This window comes from Mus musculus, chromosome 15 (assembly GCF_000001635.26).
Source record: "Mus musculus strain C57BL/6J chromosome 15, GRCm38.p6 C57BL/6J".
In the NCBI taxonomy this organism is placed as follows: domain Eukaryota; kingdom Metazoa; phylum Chordata; class Mammalia; order Rodentia; family Muridae; genus Mus; species Mus musculus.
In genome coordinates, this window is record NC_000081.6 from 28,857,231 (window position 1) to 28,876,564 (window position 19,334).

The 19,334-nt window shown below is 38.9% G+C and overlaps 1 long non-coding RNA gene across 1 annotated transcript; it reads left to right on the forward strand.

Annotated features, from left to right (window-relative positions):
- The first annotated feature begins 1,657 nt into the window (after window positions 1–1,657).
- On the forward strand, window positions 1,658–17,434 carry Gm31687. The gene is made up of 3 exons (XR_383893.3): window positions 1,658–1,718; window positions 16,042–16,148; window positions 17,220–17,434. It is a non-coding gene; the product is annotated as a predicted gene, 31687 (long non-coding RNA).
- The last annotated feature ends 1,900 nt before the right edge of the window (window positions 17,435–19,334 follow it).

The window sequence follows — 19,334 nt, forward strand, 5'->3', positions numbered from 1 at the left end:
ATAGGGCTAAAATCCATTATGATCAGAATGGTGGAGCAATGGAACAGCAGCTGGGTCCTCCATGGTACTTTTGTAACTGTGAGCTTCATCTAGAGATCTGAGGCCCTCACAGTCTTTCACAGTGTAGCATGAGGACAGTGGTGTCAGATTCCAGCTGTGTAAGGCTGATATGCTGCTAAACTTGTCTCAACAAAACCCCTTTCTTATATGAAATGAAAATGAAACAACAATCAAGGTCTTCAACAGTGCCAGGACTTAAGTGTGGAGTCACCTCCAACTTCTAGGCTGTGCCCCTACCATCCTTCCTCGACCTACAATTCTCCCAACCATTCTCCCAAGGAAAGAGTCTGGAAATGCTAAAAAAAATTCATAGGTAGCACAGGACTAAGGAAAGCAGTATGGAAAGCTGTAGCTTTGTGTCAAAATGGAAGGAGATAAAGCAGATGAGTTGAAAAACAAGCAAGCCCCAAGTAAGGAGTAGCAGCCCCTATAGAGAAAGAATCTGATGACCATACCTAAACTTGATGCCACCATTCTTAATCAAGAATAGTTGTTATGGGTAATCACCTCCAGATATATAATACATGTAACAGTCAGCAAGCAACCCTTTAAGGAAATTGAGCTCAACTAAAATTAGAATAAAAGCTAGAGCTGTGAGCAATGATCTGAATGTCAGGTCTGTGAACATGGTGAATGGCTGTACACAAAGCCTACGGAGAACTGCAATGTAATGGAAGAAATAGCAGAGTTCAGTAACACATGGTATGCAAAGAAGCATGGTTTGGAATGCTTCACTTTAAGGCTTCAGAGAACTCCTACTGCGACCCCATTGGCATGATCTTCCTTCCCAAAGCTGCCTCGCCTTTGATTGCCAACTAGCTTTGACTTTGAGTCATATTAGTCTATGAAAGCATAAAGGTTGCCTTCCCACTGCAGTACTGCATAGAGGAAGTGCAGGGGCATGGCTGAGATCATAAAGGGAAGAGTGCCAATATGTCATGGGATTGCAGAAACTTAAAAGGTACAAAATTAATCAGCGCTTTCATCCCATCCTCCTAGAGGGCTGAAACAAGAGACACAGGAAGAAATGCCCTTCATTCCCTGACTGCTTGCCCTTTCTGAGAGCTGCAGTCAGAGTTCCTCAAATGCCACAGACAGAAGGTTAGGGAGGCCGCTAGTTAAAATGCAAACCAGCTTTTACCCTGAGGTGTTCTGTGTGAAATGATTGAAAGCAAGGCATGAAGAAGTTAATCTTAAAAAGAAAAAAAAAACTTTTCAGTACAAGGCAGGAAGGAACTGTTGATATTTTTTTCTTTCAGTTTCCAATGGAGTCAAATTCAGTTACAGAATTCTAACTTCCACCCTTCACTTTCAGGAGTTAAGCCTTGAACTCTAAGGGAGCTTCAGTGAGAGGTAGAGAACTGATGACCCCACTCCTACTCAGGAAAAGGATCAGAAGAGCCCAGTGAGGAGATCCATATGGCCTAGGGTTTAAAACATGGTCTTAATTCATTACATTAACACTGTAGGTTTTGTTAATTGTCCTCCTAAAACTAAGTCAGACAAACAAGCTTTTTAGAGAACATCAACATAGCTCTGTAATAATGGGCTTTGTGACTGTATAATAACAAAAAATCCTTCTGTTCATTTCATTTGCCATGTGTATACGCCTTGCTCTCCTGAAAACCCTTTATCCACCCTTCAAACTGCCCTTTGAAGTAAGAAACATTTTTACCTTTATATATAGATAAGAGATGAAAAAGAAGTTAGGTAAATGTCCCACATCCATACAGGGGGTTGGGGTCAGAAATGAATTTGAGTATGTGATTCCAGAGCTAACCTCAGGAACAACATCCTGGGGCAATTTTTATAACTCATGTAATATTTGGAAACTGAAAATCTCTGTTGTGGCCCAGAGAACAGACATCTCACTTCACCTATGAAGAACTCAAAGCCAGTCTTCTTAGTAAATCTGATAGTTTTGGATCCCTCTCAGTGTCTCTGGAGGGGAACCAAGAGCTGAAGAGTTTTATTATTTTCATAGTTAAATGTACATACAATCATTTATTTTTGCTGGATTCTATTAATTCCTTCACAAACATGAAACGTGAAACAAAATCTTGGTGTTTTAGTAAAGCACTAGGCAATCATTTTGCTTGGATGATTGGATGTGTTTGCGAAGGCCAGGTGACTGTCATACTGCTAACTGCATAGATACATACGCGGGAAATCTTCAGTAGCTACACAGACATGACTGGCACTTCAAACTGGATGGGAAATGGTTATCATGCTCACCAGGAACAGACACTTAGTATCTGATTTCCTGTTATCTAACCTTTGAATCTTGGGTGACCATGGGCCTCAGTGTTCATTTTTTTTTAAATTTTTTTATTAGGTATTTTCCTCGTTTACATTTTCAATGCTATCCCAAAGGTCCCCCATACCCACCCCCCAATCCCCTACCCACCCCCTCCCCCTTTTTGGCCCTGGCATTCCCCTGTACTGGGGCATCTAAAGTTGGCAAGTCCAATGGGCCTCTCTTTGCAGTGATGGCCGACTAGGCCATCTTTTGATGCATATGCAGCTAGAGACAAGAGCTCCGGGGTATTGGTTAGTTCATATTGTTGTTCCACCTATAGGGTTGCAGTTCCCTTTAGCTCCTTGGGTAATATCTCTAGCTCCTTCATTGGGGGCCATGTGACCCATCCAATAGCTGACTGTGATCATCCACTTCTAGGGCCCGGCATAGTCTCACAAGAGAGAGCTATATCTGGGTCCTTTCAGCAAAATTTTGCTAGTGTGTGCAATGGTGTCAGCGTTTGGAAACTGATTATGGGATGGATCCCTGCATATGGCAATCACTAGATGGTCCATCTTTTTGTCACAGCTCCAAATTTTGTCTCTGTAACTCCTTCCATGGGTGTTTTGTTCCTAATTCTAGGAAGGGGTAAAGTGTCCACACTTTGGTCTTCCTTCTTCTTAAATTTCATGCGTTTAGCAAGTTGTATCTTATATCTTGGGTAACCTAAGTTTCTGGGCTAATATCCACTTATCAGTGAGTACATATTGTAAGAGTTCCTTTGTGATTGGGTTACCTCACTCAGGATTATGCCCTCCAGGTCTATCCATTTGCCTAGGAATTTCATAAATTCATTTTTTTAATAGCTGAGTAGTATTCCATTGTGTAAATATACCACATTTTCTGTATCCATTCCTCTGTTGAGGGGCATCTGGGTTCTTTCCACCTTCTGGCTATTATAAACAAGGCTCCTATGAACATAGTGGAGCATGTGTCCTTCTTACCGGTTGGGACATCTTCTGGATATATGCCCAGGAGAGGTATTGCGGGATCCTCCGGTAGTACTATGTCCAATTTTCTGAGGAACCGCCAAACTGATTTCCAGAGTGGTTGTACAAGTTTGCAATCCCACCAACAATGGAGGAGTGTTCCCCTTTCTCCACATCCTCGCCAACATCTGCTGTCACCTGAGTTTTTGATCTTAGCCATTCTGACTGGAGTGAAGTGGAAGCTCAGGGTTGTTTTGATTTGCATTTCCCTGATGATTAAGGATGTTGAACATTTTTTCAGGTGCTTCTCAGCCATTCGGTATTCCTCGGGTGAGAATTCTTTGTTCAGCTCTGAGCCCCATTTTTTAATGGGGTTATTTGATTTTCTGGAGTCCACCTTCTTTAGTTCTTTATATATATTGGATATTAGTTCCCTATCCGATTTGGGATAGGTAAAGATCCTTTCCCAATCTGTTGGTGGCCTTTTTGTCTTATTGACAGTGTCTTTTGCTTTGCAGAAGCTTTGCAATTTTTTTAATTAGGTATTTTCCTCATTTACATTTTCAATGCTATCCCAAAGGTCCCCCATACCCACCCCCCAATCCCCTACCCACCCACTCCCCCTTTTTAGCCCTGGCATTCCCCTGTACTGGGGCATCTAAAGTTGGCAAGTCCAATGGGCCTCTCTTTGCAGTGATGGCCGACTAGGCCATCTTTTGATACATATGCAGCTAGAGACAAGAGCTCCGGGGTACTGGTTAGTTCATATTGTTGTTCCACCTATAGGGTTGCAGTTCCCTTTAGCTCCTTGGGTAATTTCTCTAGCTCCTTCATTGGGGGCCGTGTGACCCATCCAATAGCTGACTGTGATCATCCACTTCTGTATTTGCTAGGTCCCGGCATAGTCTCACAAGAGAGAGCTATATCTGGGTCCTTTCAGCAAAATCTTGCTAGTGTATGCAATGGTGTCAGCATTTGGAAGCTGATTATGGGATGGATCCCTGCATATGGCAATCACTAGATGGTCCATCCTTTTGTCACAGCTCCAAATTTTGTCTCTGTAACTCCTTCCATGGGTGTTTTGTTCCCATTTCTAAGAAAGGGTAAAGTGTCCACACTTTGGTCTTCGTTCTTCTTGAATTTCATGCGTTTGGCAAGTTGTATCTTATATCTTGGGTATCCTAAGCTTTGCAATTTTATGAGGTCCCATTTATTGATTCTCAATCTTACAGCACAAGCCATTGCTGTTCTATTCAGGAATTTTTCCCCTGTACCCATGTCTTCGAGGTTTTTCCCTACTTTCTCCTCTATAAGTTTCAGTGTGTTTGGTTTTATGTGGAGTTCCTTAATCCACTTAGATTTGACCTTAGTATAAGGAGATAGAAATGGATCAATTCGAATTCTTCTACATGATAACAGCCAGTTTTGCCAGCACCATTTGTTGAAAATGCTGTTTTTTTTCCACTGGATGGTTTTAGCTCCCTTGTCAAAGATCAAGTGACCATAGGTATGTGGGTTCATCTCTGGGTCTTCAATTCTGTAACATTGGTCTACTTGTCTGTCACTATACCAGTACCATGCAGTTTTGATCACAATTGCTCTGTAGTACAGTTTTAGTTCTGGCATGGTGATTCCACCAGAGGTTCTTTTATCCTTGAGAAGAGTTTTTGCTATCCTAGGTTTTTTGTTATTCCAGATGAATCTGCTGATTGCCCTTTCTAATTCGTTGAAGAATTGAGTTGGAATTTTGATGGGGATTGCATTGAATCTGTAGATTGCTTTTGGCAAGATAGCCAATTTTACAATGTTGATCCTGCCAATCCATGAGCATGGGAGATCTTTCCATCTTCTGAGATCTTCTTTAATTTCTTTCTTCAGAGACTTGAAGTTCTTATCATACAGATCTTTCACTTCCTTAGTTAGAGTCACGCCAAGGTATTTTATATTATTTGTGACTATTGAGAAGGGTGTTGTTTCCCTAATTTCTTTCTCAGCCTGCTTAATCCTTGTGTACATAAAGGCCATTGACTTGTTTGGGTTAATTTTATATCCAGCTACTTCATTGAAGTTGCTTATCAGGCTTAGGAGTTCTCTGGTGGAATTTTTAGGATCACTTATATATAGTATCATATCATCTGCAGAACGTGATATTTTGACTTCACGTTTCCAATTTGTATCCACTTGATCTCCTTTTGTTGTCGAATTGCTCTGGTTAGGACTTCAAGTACAATGTTGAATCGGTAGGGAGAAAGTGGCCAGCCTTTTCTAGTCCTTGATAGTAGGTGAACCTTTCTCTCTGTGTGATCATCTCCTTTAGCTGTGGAGACTACGTTTCATCTCTTTAATCTCAGCTAGCCCTATAAAACAGTTTGATGAGAATTGTTTTACTTGAGAGCAGTGTAATTTTATAGGTCCTGCCCCATGATAGTCAGCTTTACATTCCTGTGTCTAAATACTGGATCATATATTATAAAGGGGAAAGTCTTATTTTCTTAATGTTTTTGGGGGGAATTCAAAGACCACACTCAGACAGGTCACATTCCCCCACTCCCCGGTTAGTGTAGCAGATTGCGGAAATTCACAGTGTATGCATGTGTAGGAACAAAGAGTCATACTTCCAAGATGAGCAAAAAAAGAGGTACTCAGGGTCAGGCTTACTATAAGTCTCTTGTGCTGTGGTTCTGCACCCTATGCACAAAAACACCACTCAGGGGGGTGGGAAAACAGCCTACGATGGGGGCTGAGCCTGAGGCCGAAGATGGGGTTCCCTAACTCCTGGGGGTCAATTATCTGCTGGGAAATATGGGGAGTTGGAGTGGGGAATGAGCGGGACCCTCAGGCTGACAATGAGGCTGGGGCACAGGATGGAGTGAGGAACTCCAGCTTAGCTCAGGGAATGAGTGAGTGTCTGGGATCATAGAGGGAGCCTTCTGTGGGAGACTTAGGCAAATGCTCTGTACAATGAAGGCTTTCCCTCATGGTGATTCTTGATGAGAGACAGTCTTTTCTTGTCCATCCTATTTATTCACTGTACCTCCTGAAAAGTGGGTGCATACAACTTCCTCAGGGTGAACCAGAGGATAAACACATTTTGTAGGAAGGAATGCCTGGGAGGGGAAGCTCAGAGGCTAAACCCTCATGGTTCATCTAGATAACTCATTAGCATGGAGAACTCTGTGTTCTCTGCGATATGACCAGTGGTCACATTCTTTAAGTGGAGAGTTGTGCTCATGTGTTCCAGGCCACTAATCTGGTCAGGAGTGGGTGAAATACCTACTGGCCTCAGGTCTGAGGTGCTTGGGTTTCTGAACCCACTCAGCCTTACCAAGTTTCCTGGAATAGCCCACTGTCACACACTGTGGGAACTGAAGCAGGTTAGGAGAAAAATCAAGGGATGCAATGTGTATTACTACAGGTCTCCAGTAACTTAAGTTAGAGGAAACACTCAAGAGTCTCTTTGCCTCTTTACAGTTTCTCCTGGATTTAAGCAACCTCCAAGGGAACTTGTTGTAGGGTAGCTTTCTGGGACATGGGAGACAATGAAAGAGCAAAGCTGACTCACTAAATATCCTGCTGGTCACCATGGGTACAAAAGTGTCACTAGCTGAACAACTTGATCTCTTCACAGACTCACAGAAGGCTCTGTACACATGAACCATGAACCTTTATTATTTAAGCTGGCCATGTCTTACATTGTTATCATTGTCTCGGTGTAGGTACATGGCACAGCATGAGATTGATAGGGATTTTAATGAGGGCACAGGGGAAAATGATTTGCCTGCATGGAATGAGGTAGAGAGATAATTAATTGGATCATTCATTTGGCATGTGTGTACATACTTAGCTAGCTTAATACCATTGCTAAAAGCAGATTACATCCACATTTGATTTAGTCTTCCTGGAGGTTCCAATCTTAACACTCTTCTTGCAAGAGATTATGTATTATCAGTTAATTATATCTGTTGGGATTTATCCTTTGCCTGTATTCTCCCTTCAGTATCAACAAAACATTGTTTTCAAGACATTTTTATCTATTTTCTTAATCATCTAGAAAGAACCTTTTGATGTATATTTTCACTTTCATTAAAATTTACTGGCTCCCCACTCCTGTGCCCCTCCCAACACACACACACACACACACACACACACACACACACACACACACACACACCAGGCTATTTCAGTCAGGGTGCTTAAAGAAAACAGTTTAGATGTTTAAAAATAAAGTCTTTTAGAGAAGGTTTAAGTGAACCATCCACATAGACTCAGGTGAAGTAAACCACACTGGACCTAAGGTAAGAATAAGGGGGTAGATGCTGTATAAGGCTCGTGATTCCTCCTAAATCAGGAAGCCTTTTAGAGAAAGCCTTGCAGGTAGGGAACTTGTAGCATAAAGATCCAAGCTCATTCCTTTCTCCAAACTTCTTTCACAAATCTCTATTAACAAAAGTCAATATGCAGACAGAAAAGAGCAGCGATGTTATGGAAATAAAGAATCTTTAGAAAACAAAATATAGACAGCAAGGATTTCAGATAATGCTGAAGGTGACCCAGTGTTACTGAGAGAATCATGGGGTATCAGTGTTGACAGGAGGCCTCTTTGATGTTACCCAGTGCTACCATAGTGGCGTGCTGTTGGCACAGTCCTCACACTATCACTTCTGCAGTCACTTCTCTGTTCCTAATTCTTATGGATGTAACTATAAGGCATGGATGAAAGCTGAGATTCACATCAAAGAAGATACTGGCAATCTTACATGCTGAACCTCCATATTAGTTGAGTGATGGAAATGGAAATCTAGTGAGATTATACTATAAACAGTGAACTTATTTCTCTAACCAGCCACTCAGTAGTTTACAGACAATGATGACTGTAAAGCTTGAACTTATTTTTATCATTTTACCAGTGTATATTAATTTACAAAATGTCTCATAAAACATTTCTATACATGCGTGTGATTAATCATAATCAAATTTTAATTTCTTGATCATTCTGTCCTTTCTTCTTCCCAGTACATATCCATATTTGGTCCATTTTTGTCTCCATCTCTCTTTTTCCTTCTTGGTTCCGTGTATGTGTGGAAGTTTCTAGTCCTTGCTTTTGTGGGTCAGACCTGTCTCTGTTAACACAACGACCCCCCAGTTGCAACCATTACATGGTAAATTCAGGATTTTATTTTGTATAAAGGGCTGAACATAATTCAGTCATGTATCTGTTCCATATTTGCTTTATACATTCATACTTTGAGTTCTTGACACATTGCTTTGTAGTTAACTCACCTGGAAGAACACATCTGGAACTGAGGACTTCATGGTGGTGTTTCTCTTACCTGACTTTCAGAATAGAAAAACTATTGTGTTGTTTCTATTATTCCTGTTTCGGACACATGGAATATTCTGTCATTGCTACTTACTGTGTACACTCTACACACCAAAACATTTTTGAAGAATCTTGAAAAAAAATCAAGCAGGCTACATGATGGTTCTTTTTTATCGCAAAATTTAAATTACAATGGAAAAGACACAAATTCAAAAGAATGCCACATTTTTAAGATATTTTAGATAGCAGCAAATACTAAGGCAAAAATTTAAGTATGAATCAGAGGTGTCAAAGGTTAGCTACACACACACACACACACACACACACACACACACACACATGCAAACAAGTTGGGGGATAGAGAAAACTCCATTTGTTTCAAGCCTATTTTTCTTCCTAGTTCAATTTCCATGCTTTTAGCACATGAAAGAGCTTTACTTACTATTCTATGAGAAGTGGATATATTTTATTCTTCATTTTAAACTTATTATATCTTAGCAGGCATCATTATGTAGCTATCTTGAAGTATAGAGACAGTCTGGACTATCCTTTGTGGGTATCTTACTTGTGTACTCAGAAGTATTTTGGCAAAGGGAACCCAAAGAGACTTAGGAAAGAAATAGATGTGACACCAAATGAGCCAAGACTGAAGTGGTCACCTTGAAGATGGGGGGATGGAAGATGAGCTGAGGAATATATAAATCTCATAAAAGTAAAAAGCAAAGAAATAGATTTCCCGTGATGCTAGTGAGGTGAACCCTGTTTCAGGCTTCTCACTTCCCAACCTGTAAGAGAATGGAATAGTTTTGAAGCAAGTTTGTGCTGATTCATGCCAAAGTTAGAATGAAAATGATAGACAGTGAAGGTCACAAACTTGGTGCATAACATTAGAAATTATAAGGCATTTTATAGAACACTGCAACATTAAGATGTTTTGCTTTTATTTTGAGTAATATTGTAAATTCTTGCATGATTTTGAAAGAGGATGGAATGGGATTTGCATTTTGCTTTTGAAATACAGCACTTTTTAAAAACGGGAAATCAAATAGTGAAGTAGAGTGTATACATAAAAGTGTAAGGTAGTATATGTGCTATTAAGTAATATGTTTATATTATATATAGTTATATTCTCTATCTGTCTGTTATCTATGTATCTGTATATCTATGTATCTATGTAACTATGTATCTATGTATCTATGCATCTATGTATGTATGTATGTATGTATGTATGTATGTATGTATCTATCTATCTATCTATCTATCTATCTATCTATCTATCTATCTAGTTGTCTATTAAGAGAGGCAGTGCAGGTTGGAGTCTGGTGACTTAGACTGGATTGTCAAATAGCAGAAATGGTTAGTTGTAGTCAGCTATGCTTAGATTTTGAAGGTTAGGTGTATATGAGTTGCTGGCTGATATATGACTTATGAGGTAGAAAATATTACCTATAGCCTAGGTTTGGTTCTGAAAGTTACAAAATGAAGTTGTGGAGAGCAGAAACTCAGATTAGTGCCATCTAAGTAGAACTTCACAAGGAAACATATTATGATATTTATAGGACACATGATACTATGATTAAGGAAATAAAACTGTTATCCAACTAACATCTATTTCTTAAGAGATAAGAACTGTTGTAAACTCACGAATAGTGTACAATAGGTAATTAAATCAGTGCAATTTGACAACAGGGTTCATTTGGAGATTAATCTGAGTGTCTGTAGTTATTACTTTTAAATCAACCATTATTCTCCTGCTTTGGGACTCATGCTCACATGGTAGTTGTCCCTATCTTATTGCTCAGGAGAGCCAAATGCATCCCATTTATATTTTCTGTCATTTTGTCTGTGTCGCACTGTGACATAAGCCATGGAATAGTTTGACTTGTCACTACAGAGGGTCTTTTATAATGCTTGGATCCTGAAAATGTACACACAACATTAGACAGACATAGTAAACTGCATGTATCTATATAGGAATATAATTATGTCTACTGTCTGCCTGCCTGCCTGCCTGCCTGTCTGTCTGTCTCTCACTCACTCTCTCTCTTTCTCTGTGTGTGTGGGTGTGCACACACGCACGCATACATGTGATTGTGTATGTGTTTGTGTAACAATTATTAAAGAAAAAGCAGCTATAAATTATGCATTTGAATGAGAAAAAAAGATAGCACATAGGAGGGCCTACAAGAAAGAATGGGAAGGGTCAATGATGTAATAAAAATTTAAATTACCAAAAAATAAATTAAAGAGGGTACTTAAGATAAAAAAATTAGGCAACAGTAGATACTGGAAAGGATGTGGAGAAAGAGGAACACTCCTCCATTGTTGGTGGGATGGCAAGCTGGTACAAGCACTCTGGAAATCAGTCTGGAGGTTCCTCAGAAAATTAGAAATAGTTCTACCAGAAAATGTAGCAATACCACTCCTGGGCATATATCCAAAAGATGATACAACTTATAACAAGGATACATGCTCCACTATGTTCATAGTAGCCTTATTTATAATAGGCAGAAGCTAGAAATAACCTAGATGTCCTCCAACAGAAGAATGGATACTGGAACACAATGATATACGTACTTGGCTATTAAAAAGGACAACTTCATGAATTTAGCAGGCATGTGGATGGAACTAGAAAATATTGTCCTGAGTGAGGTAATCTAGGCCACAAAGGACATACACAGTATGTACTTACTGATAAGTTGATGTTAGCCCCAAAGCTCAGAATATCTGTGATACTCACAGACCATGTGAAGCACCACAAGAATAAAGGATGAGGATGCCTCAAACTGACTTAGAAGGGGGAACAATATAATCACAGGAGGCAGAAGAGGGAGGGAACTCAGTGAGAGAAGAGAGGGGAAGGAAAAAGGGGCAGGACCATGCATGGGATGAGAGAGGATAGAAATCCAGAGGGTCAGAAGAATGAATAGTAATAAGTAGCAGTGGGAGTTGGGGAGCTGGGGGAACCACTAGTAAGTCCTAGAATCCAGGGATGTGAGAGGCTCCCAGGACCCAATGTAGATGACATTAGCTAAAATACCCAATATCATGGAGATAGAACCTGAAGAGACCCCTCCTATATATAGACATGGCCCCCAGTGGAGGAATGGGGCAACCCACCCATTTCAAAATTTTTAACACAGAAAATTCTAAAGGAAATGCAGGGATAAAATTGGAGCAGAGGCTGAACGAAAGGTCACCCAGTGACTGCTCTACCATGGGACCCACTCCATAGGCAGACACCAAATAACATTGGACTAAGCCTAGGCACACCAGTGAGAGAGTTAGGGAAGGGCTGAAGGAGCTGAAGGGGACTGCAACCCAATAGGAAGAACAACAGTATTAACTAACTGGATCCTCCAGAGCTCCCAGGGTCTAAACAACCAACCAGATAGTATATACGTGGGCTAGTCTATGGCTCCAGCTAAATATGTAGCAGAGGATGGCCTCATCTGGCATCAGTGACAGGGGAGGCTATTGGTCCTGTGGAGACATTATGCCCCAGAGAAGGGGGATGCTAAAGGGGTAAGGCTAGAGTGGGTAGGTAGGTGGTGGAGCACCCTTTTACAAGCAAAGGGGAGAGGAATGGGGTGGGTGTTGTGGATGGGAGACCAGGAAGGGGTTAACATGTGAAATATAAACAAAATAATAAATTAAAACAAAAAAGTAAATGTATATGAAAAAAAAGAGTCTTCTTTAGCTGTGAAAAAAAAAGATTCTGTGTTCTTTTATTTTCACATTGTCTTTTAAAAAATCCGTTCAGTCTATGTAATACTACCTGTATTATAGTCCTGATGATTGTAAATTAGCAGTCAAGTTAGTGAGTCCCACCACGGCACTTTCCAAACCCATATGTTTTGGCAGATTACCTTTCTATTTACGCTCCCTTGCTTCATGCCTCTCTCTTCTCTGTAATTCCCTGAAGTCTCTTGTCCACTCTATGTTCCATTTGTCTGTCCTTTTGCACTGCAGACATCTCCTTAGAATCTTCATTTTAGTGCTCTAGAAAGGATATTAGCCTTTATGCATATTTATGGCTAGTTGTAAACATATATGTATTATATACATTACATCTGTTATATATAATTGCATTACTATAGCATATATAACATATATAGCACTTATATAGCATATACTGTATATGCATATATGTATGTATGATTTATGTATGTATGTATAAAATTCATGTACAAAAGAGGACATGAGTGTTTTTTGTTTTCCTCTTTTCTATTTTGTTTTTCCAAGTTTGGGCTGCCTCACCTAGTGTGTTACATTTCCTAGATTGGACCTTTTTCTTGCAAATTTCCTAATTTTTCTTTTCCTAACTGTTGTATAAAATTCCATCAGCTATATTCATATTTTCATTATACATTCACTAAATCATCTAAGCTAGCTGCACTTCTTTACAATTGAGGATTGGACATTGGTATGAAGTATCTCTGGGGTCAAAGATACTTTGGGCAGATGCCCAGGAATTGAGATGTATGATATGTTATTTCTATTTTTAATTTTTTGAGATTTTTTTTTCTGATTTTTATAAGGACTCTACTGTTTCCCAGTCCCAGCAGTGATGGATAAGGGCTCCTCTTTTGGCACAAACAACATTTGTCAGACTTCTTGATAAGAGCCGTTCTGATGAGTGAGGTGATATCTCAGAGTAGTTTAACTTTCAATGAGCTTTCTCTTTTGAACCAGTTGTTCCTTTCACTAGCTCACTCATTGGTTGGCAAGCAGGTGCTTTTTGCTTTGCTTGTTTGGTTGGTTGTTTTGGGTGTTTTAACTATAAAGAAATAAGCCAAGATAATGTAATAGATAACCTGAAAATTAACTGGCAAAACTATAACCATCTTTTTGACAATTGTGCCAAAATGTGTAGGGAGCAGGCCGACATCTCTGGCTGTAGCTCTCAGCAGTTAATGTCAATGGATACTTTTTCTGTGATCCAATAGATCTTTATAGCATATTATCTGTCATTACTTGAGGACATTCTTGTTTTTCTATTCAGTTGCATTATACTGTTATACTGGTATCCTCATGGTGATGAAATGGTAAAAGTTCCACTAGGTTATAAAACACTTTAGAGACATTAAGCAATACAATAAATTGGAAACTGAATAGCTTGATGAGGGAAGAGAGGAGACCTCTTCGACTTTTGTTTAGTTAACTTTTATACCTACTTTGCAACCTTTTGTAGATTATTTATAATAAAATGCAAAAAGAGATTATAGAATTCTAAAACAGACTTGTAAAATGATCTAAAAGAAAACTGGGTCATCTCTTCAACCTCAGAACATTAAATATAAAAGGTTATGGTGCTAAGTGGAAGATTTTTTTTGTATCTTTATCCTCACATGAGAAAGCACCCTAGTGTTTCTCTGTTCAGCTTCTTTCTGTTTTTTTTGAGCAACCTGTCACAGGGTGTTGGTCTAGCTGGGGCACAGTATGAGCAAGAAGAACAGATATCTGATTTTTCATCCTGAAATTACAACTTAGGATACCCTACTCTAAGGTTTCTCTGATACCTTGGAAGTTAACTTAGAGGTTTTGAGATGAGAACTCCAAACCCAAAGAATTGTCTAGAGCACAATTCTATCCTTTTGTTCTTTGTTTGTTTGTGTGTTTGTTTATTTGTTTTTTGTTTTTTTCCAAAGGTCGATGGGGCCTCCAGGTGGTATTTTCACTATATCTTTGAAGTAAATAGAATTAATGATTTAATTTTTTATTAACTGTATCAATAACAAGATAAATTATGCCAACAAAGAAAAGACCAGCCTTAAAACTGCTAGGTTACACAGAGAAAGTTGACAGTATATAGTCTTGAGCAGAATAGTGAAGAATAGAAATATATTTTAGAGTAAACAGTATGTAATTAAAAGTAAATAAATAGAAGTAAAATCTTTACCATTTTCCTGCTGTTGCTCTTAAAAAAAAAACATCTAAAACATTCAGGACAGCATATATTTTATTCTCTATTTTCCAATTTTGGAGGCCAAAAGTTCAATTCAGCTCCCACAGAACTGCCATTTAAGTGCTGGCAGGCCTGCAATCCTTTCCCATATTGTGGGGTAAAAAGTGACTCATTTCCATGTGCAGCTTCTAGGTGCTTTCTGTATTTCATGGGTTATGGTGTCTTCCTCTTTCACCAGGGAGTTTAGATTAATCTTCTATCTCAGGATACTTTGCAAGTTCTATTTGTCATAAAGAGCAACATGTTGACAATTTGAATATATTGACATATTGAAATTAGGATATGGCATGCTTTACTTAGCTTTAGCCTGAAACAGAGCTTATTAAAGAATTGGATTAATTTGTAACAGTAACAACATACGATATTGACTTTTTAAAGTTTCAGGTTAGAACCCTGTATTTACTTCTATTTAAAGGAATCTCCTGTCTTAATGATAGTGTTTTGGTTTAAGTTAATATATTTTTAGTGAAGGAACATAATCATGCCCTATTCTGCATCCATGTCCCACCTCTGCCAAATGGCAAAGGGTTGCATTCATTTTTTGACTCCTGAAAAGTTCAACTTTCCTGGCAAAACCCGGAACCTAGTTGGATGCTGAAGTCTGTGTAATATTTACTACAGAACCATGTCAGACCCAAGACTCCCAGACCATCCCCATGAAAGCCAGGGACCTGATCCTCAGGGCAACACTGAAGTTACTTTGTTACTGCTGTTTTGTTATCACTGAGAATTGAACCTAGGGCCTCTGTTGTATTTCTATCACTAATAGCCATTCCACCAGTCCAGGTTTTACTTTCTATTTTGAGATGACATTACTAAATTATCCAAACCGGCCATAAACATATTCCATAGCCAGGCTTATGCTTGCCATCATCCATCTCCTCAACCCAGCATCTCACCATTTATTTAGAAGGATCCAGACTTTTGATATTTGGTAATTACATGTTGCAGAACTTAGGATTCCTAATTTCCAGCCAGTGCATCACATTTCTTTATGTTAAGATGCGCGAGTTGATTATTATATATGCTTTTAGAGATTTATGAGCAGAATAAGCTAAATCATAAAATGATACATGCCTATTGTTCTTTTCTTTCCCCCCCCTCTCTCCGCCCCCTCTCAGTTTTTTTATTAATTTACATTTCAAATGTTGTCCTCCTTCCTGGTTTCCCCTCCACAATCCCCCCATCCCACCTATTCCCCTTTGCCTATATGAGGGTGCAAAGCATAGTCACCTTTCCTACTAATAATCCTTTTTACAAGCAGTAGATAAAAACTACACACACACACACACACACACACACACACACACACACACACACACATCTCCATCCACTTACATATGACTTCAGATGCAGGCATTTCCATCAAACACTATAATCACAGAGCTGAGAACCTGCTGAATGTGTAGGCAGAGCAAGCTTGCTGCCTTGACAACTCTTACGTGTTGAATTTCTGCTTCTCTAGGAACATTTATAGAAACAATTACTGGAATCCTGGATCAGAATGTCAAGCGCCCATAACCTCTTAGGTGTGCAAAAGCCTAGAAAAGGCTAAGACTAGGGGAAAAAAAGGTGGGAATATTTATATTATTTCAATGAACCTTGAGCTTTTATTGCTGGTAGACACTCAGGCCATAGATCCGAATGACAGTTTATTATCATTTTAGGTCTATTTGTTTGAGTCATTGAAGGGTGAGAGTAAATAGCAAGTTCTTTATAGATGTGTGAGGCTGTCATAAACAAAAACTGAAAAATAAGAAAGTTCAGTAAAGCTCAAACCAAAATAAGATGAAATATCCTAACGTAGTTTTCTGCCAAGAATCTAAAAGATTTTGGAAAGCAAATTATAAAATGTTTATTCAATTGTGAATGCATAAGGGAAAGTTATATTTATACTAACAACAGAAAAATACTAAATAAATTTAATTCATTACTCTTAATTACTAAATTGATGTCACAATTTAGGAACATAGAAGTGATATCTCTAATTACCATTTCTGTTCAACTCTCTAGGAAGGCTTATAAGTTAGGGAAATGAGGAGTAAATATTTTCTATATCACAATGTATTCAACATATTACCATCAACATAAATGTACATTTCTAATGACATAAATGCTACCTTTGTAGTTTATTACCAGTCTGATCTTCCCTACAAATTGAGCCAATGAAAATTTTTTTCCAATTGTAGAAAGAATCTCCTATATATGGATCATCTGTCAATGAAAAAGTCAATGGCCAATGAGCTGAGGGAAGAAGTAGGAGGTGGGACACTGGCAGGAAGATAGAGGTTTCTAGGATAAACAAGAGATTCAAGAGGATGCAGGAGAGAGACTCAAGAAGATAGGTGTATACCAGCAGGTAGAGGAACTCAGGGAGATGCTGAGAGAGTGGCTGAGGAGATTCTCAGAAAGAAGCAGCAGGGACTGAAAAAGAAGTAAGTAATGAATTGGTAGACATAGAATAGTTCAAATGGATTGATTAAATAAGTTATGAGCCAGTCAGGGAATGAGCCAAAGTTTATGGCCTCGGCATTTATTAATAAATACTTAGTCTTGGAGTCATCATTCTGGGTGCTGGGTCTGGGAATGGAAAGCAGATGTAGAAATTATACTAACATCTAGTCTTACTGTTTATATCTCTAGATGCTCACATATGAAACAGCAAAGGCAAAAGTCAAGATACGCGCGTCACAGATTTCACCAAGGCCCGTAGAAGTCTGTGGACATGAGCTAGTCAGTGCCTTTGCTTTACCATGAGCCTCACAGCATAGGCAGATGCCCTTCAGTGCTCTGGATTTGAAGACAGTCTGTCCCATAGACATGGTACATAATAATAAATAATGACTATGCCACCTCTGTATCTCCTTCTCCTTGTGGCTCTGCATGTTATCTGACTCTTGTCTCTCAACACGCCTACATCTGGTCTGAAGACTCAGAGGCTACATAGAGAACTATGATTTCCCTGCGAGGGGCATGTGTGAAGCTTTCCTCTAGAATGTCATCAATGATATACAGACACTCTTGTGCAACTACCCCATTTCTTACTCCTTACATAGGGAGCTGAAATTCTCAGAGAGATTAAGAACAACTGCCCCACAGTGAGAAATGGCTTTAAATTACACCCATCTCTTTTATCTTTCCTCCTCTAATTTTTCTTCACCAAAAGAGAATTTTTTTTTATTCCATCTCTATGGAAACTATTATGTTCTTAAACTCTATAACAGGGTTGCTCCTGGGTGATTAAAAACATCTATGAAGCTACTCTACTTTAAAAAAAGATCTCATGGTTTGGGTGGAACTTTGTGAACTGTTTTCATTTGTAATAATTGAAAATATATTTTCTTCATACAGTATATTATGATTCCAGTTTTCCCTTCCACAACTCTTCACAGATTCTCCCAACTTCCCTCACCAGTATCCCACACTGATACTTGTTGAAGGCCAACTTTGACACCACAGGGTAAACCAAGGAGGACTGAATGTGGAGTTGGTGGCATGTCACTCAGCACACTTCTGAGGGCACAAAACTTAGTTCTCCGGGGCCAGCAAAAATGGTGAAAATCACACACGTACACACACATGGTGGATGAAGCAAGTTCCAACAAGCTCTATCAGCTTCATGCATACACATACAAACATACATACATACAACATATAGACAGGCAGACACATAGTAAGACAGACAAACACATTGGATGGAGCACAGCTTCAGCAAACAGGCTTCAAACATTTTGTTTTTTCCCTTATCCCTTTTATACCATGTAAGCCAGAGTTCTCCACATTAGAAAAAATTTACCCCATAGGCACAAATTACATACTAGCTAAAAACAATCAACACCAATGCATATTCTTCAAAACACAGATTTAAGGCATTAAACACAACAGGATTATTGCTTATGTAGTCTTCTTTTGAAACTCAAACCTAACTAAAATTTTCCATCTATCTTCCTCTCCACAAGCTCATCCTAATCCCAAAGCAATAATTCTTTTGCCATTGATTACAAAAGTTTAAGCAAGTCACTCTATAGTAGCAAATTCTTTCCTATGCTTAGCTGATAGCAATTTGTATTTACTAAGAAACAGATCATCATATATCTTAAGTCTTATTTTGGAAGTCTTGTTCAACTAAATTGGCCAGTCATCTGTTCTCTGTTCTTATACTTACAATAGAATTATTTTCTCTATATTCATCATGCTGCCTTTTCATGTTACCCATTGAAACCTGTGGTCACATCCCTAGTGTAGAAGATCCAAGAACTCAGTCCCAACCTAGAATGAATGTCATCTTTGATAATTGGCTTGTCCCAAGACTAATTTTCTTGCTGCAACAGTAGCATACTTGTAACACATAAAAGCTCACTGGACAGCTCACCTGGACATCTTTTCTTACCTGTGCAGCTCTTGGTCTTCTGTGAGGGAGGGGAACATTCTATTCTATTCTAGTCTTGATACTAACTTTAAAATTTCTATTAACTGCATGAACTTCCCAAAATTACTTAAATAGATCAACTTCCTAAAACTCCTTAAATGAAATCAGAAATGCCATGAAATCATTAAATTATCTAAACAGCTTTATCTCAGAAAATTCATCTTCATCTCCATCTGCAGGAAACTTGCCCACCAGAGTGGGCTCTTAGCTAGTAAGCAATTCCAAACAAGGTATAGAAATCAAGGATCTTCCCATGCCTAATCACACCATGTGAGGACTATGAGGGATTTAGATAACATTGTCAAACACAAGAAGAAGGCACATCAGTA